Raw genomic sequence first — 3,673 nt, 5'->3', positions numbered from 1 at the left:
AAACCTCTAATGGATCTTCCAAGTGGCTCTTGCAAATGTTTTTCGAGTGCATACTTTCTTTTTGCCCGCAGAACTTCAGACTAAGGTACCTAAAAAAAATCAAACAAACTGCATAAAAAGGAACTAAAAGAAATCTAAAAGAAAAATAAATAAATTATTTTCAAAAAGAAAAATAAAATAAAATAAAATAAAATAGCTGTGTACAAGAAAAATTGATATCAATCAGAGAGTATTATGCAACCACTCTCCAGCAACGGCGCCAAAAACTTGGTAGGCTCAGAAACCTACAATAATAATACTGCAAGTGCACAGTGTCTAACTAGTAGACAATGACAAGTACAGGTCGTTCCCACGAGGAGTGTGAAAATACCACTACTAACTAATACCAAAAACTAACCAATCAAATTCAATATATTAGAAGTTACGGAACTATGAAAACACAATAATGTAGACGTAACCAAGAATATGAGAATCGATAACTAGGATTTTATGGAATCCACCACTACTTCTATTCAATTACTGAAATGAAACATAATTATAAGTATTTGCTTATCTTTCGTTCTATTGACATCACCTATTATAAGCATAGAGTCGCAAATGTCACTGGTATACCCTAAGCATAACACATCAAAAGAATAAATCCAAGCATGCACCATCAAATTGCATCAGCGAGAAAATTATACGAAACTAAATATTAATCCACAAATATTATTTGACTATTCTAAGCATAACCCATCAAAGAATTTAACCCAAGTATGGACTATCAAACAATGAGACCAAACATATTTGTAAGACTATCGATTATGCGCATAGGTTTCTAGAACCGGCAATGCAACAATTCATTTTTCAATCAATCAAATAAACAATAATCAAAGATTAATCAATTCAAATCATAATGGTATATTGCTTCATAATTCAATTCAATTTAAAAATTGCCTAATACCCAATCAAGTAGCTTCAACCATAAGATCCCTAGTTACAAGTTATTAGCGAAGCATGGCTTTCTTAAAAGCCATAAACATCATATAGAGAATCACTCAGCTAATTAAAATGGAGGAAAACACAATAATCGCAAACAAGAAAACGCAGGAATCACAATCCTCCTCTTCACTGTTTCCGGCTCTACCAACCACCTCCAGCCGACCCCCCCCCCCCCCCCCTAATATCCAACACCACCTTCTATTCAGACCATCTGACCATACTCAATCCCGTAAGCACCAGTCTCTTCTAAACCAATCGATGCCACCGTTCCTAGACGATTGTTTCACAAAAATCAATAGCAGCAACACCTTCCAATTCACTGGCTTTATGATATCAATATCTCCACTTTCGTGCTCACAGATCCACGATGATTTACATCTCAGAGCTGCTCTCATTTGGATTTACCCTTCTCTGTGTCGACTACTGCAGTTTCTCTACTTCACATGCATCTTGTCTTCCAAAACTCCGAGCAGCAACCCACCAGCCAAGACAGTACACATCATTCACGACAACCAGACACATCAATAACCTCAACTCCATCGAACTCCATCCAGCCATTAGGTTACGACCCAACTACAACACCACTCCCAGCCATAGTTCTTCCATTTTACATCTGCAATTCTATGTACGGCCAGCATCTCTATTGCTCGACTTCTTAAGAATCTTCCTCCACTCGCGCACAAAACCCATCTGTTTCTTTCCCATTCTTATCATTTCCAGAACCACCTGAAGATTCAACTCATTCTCCGACCACGGCAAACCAGATCATCACCAGTAAATGTTTCCAACCAGCTCGAGCTTAACTTCCCTGCATTACAGAGTGCATCACCAGTTCCATTCTGTTCGGTTAAGTCTCGATGCCATGGCAGGAAAAACAACTGCTACTTCAATTAAACACAGAGAACCATCAGTTCCTCCTTTGCACCGTTAATTCAACTCTATACACAGCTGTTTGAGGGTAAAAACTGGTTCTGATGTTTTTGGTAAATTTGGGTGTGTTGGTGAGGAACGAATTCAAACCCTAAACAATGCACTGCACGGGAATACTTTTAGATTCGAGAGATCAATCTGTAAGTCTCTGGCCTAAACCAAGAAATGGACGTTCCAGATTCAATTCGGTCAGAAAGTGAAGGAGAAGGGGTTGATCTTAGGGAGGGAAGCGAAGAAGGTGTTTGAGGTCAAAATGTTGAATTATGAAGGTGTGGTTGTTTATGACTTGTATAAGAATGTGGAACTGGCTTGCAGAATGTAAGCTATCAGTTCTTGGTGTTTTCTGGATACTGTGTTAACAACAACTTGGTTTTTTCTTTTGAATAGGTTGAAAACCTATTTATACAATTCATTGAGCACACCTTTATCTCTTAGGAAATGGAGGAAGTGAAGTAGTGGAGAAGTAGGTTTTTGTTCGGAAGGTAGTGATCATCGTGTTTCCGTTGTGAGGGAAAACTGATGATCACACGATTCTTCCACCACTCTCATTACTGATAATCGTCTGCCTTTCCTGACACGTTCTCGTAATGGATGCGTTGCACGCCGCACGTTGTAAACTGCCAGAACAATACCCCAGTAAGCATCCCCCAGTTTGTGATATGTTTGATGTTTCGAATAAGTGGGTCGTGGGACCCATCTTGGAGAATGGCGTGATGCTATTAGGTGAAACAACTAGGTCGATATAAGATATTGTATGTATTCGATACATGTGAAGCATCGCAATTAAGAAGCTCAACCTAATCGATGTGTATGTAGCATCATTGTTTTTGAGCTTGATTGAATAAGTCGTGGATAAGCGTCTTAAAAGTGGAAGCGTGATCGACCACCTTTGGGTGATCCTTTAGTGGTTTTAGGGATACACATTTGCTTGGCCGATCGCCTCATGTGGAAGATGGATGTCCGGTCTTCATAATTCAATTAAATTTAAAAATTGCCTAATACCCAATCAAGTAGCTTCAACCATAATATCCCTAGTTACAAGTTATTAGCAAAGCATGGCTTTCTTAAAAGCCATAAACATCATATAGAGAATCACTCAGCTAATTAAAATGGAGGAAAACACAAGAATCGCAAACCAGAAAACGCAGGAATCACAATCCTTCTCTTCACTGTTTCCGGCTCTACCAACCGCCTCCAGCCGACCCCCACCCCCCCCCCCCCGTTCCCTTCCGTATCTCTTTGATTATAAAGCTGCTCCGAAGACCCTACTAAGACCTAGAAAAAACCAAGGCCCAGTCCAATTACTGCTAATATCCAACACCACCTTCTATTCACACCATCTGACCATACTCAATCCCATAAGAACCAGTCTCTTCTAAACCAATCGATGCCACCGTTCCTAGCCGATTGTTTCACAAAAATCAACAGCAGCAACACCTTCCAATTCACTGGATTTATGATATCAATATCTCCACTTTCGTGCTCACAGATCCACCATGATTTACATCTCAGAGATGCTCTCATTTGGATTTACCCTTCTCTGTGTCGACTACTGCAGTTTCTCTACTTCACATGCATCTTGTCTTCCAAAACTCCGAGCAGCAACCCACCATCCAAGACAGTACACATCATTCACGACAACCAGACACATCAATAACCTCAACTCCATCGAACTCCATCCATCCATTAGCTTAACACCCAACTACAACACCACTCCCAGCCATAGTTCTTCCATTTTACATCTGCAATTCTATGTACGACC

The sequence above is a fragment of the Papaver somniferum genome, chromosome 10 (genome assembly GCF_003573695.1).
Source record: "Papaver somniferum cultivar HN1 chromosome 10, ASM357369v1, whole genome shotgun sequence".
Taxonomy (NCBI): domain Eukaryota; kingdom Viridiplantae; phylum Streptophyta; class Magnoliopsida; order Ranunculales; family Papaveraceae; genus Papaver; species Papaver somniferum.
This window is presented reverse-complemented; position numbering follows the sequence as displayed.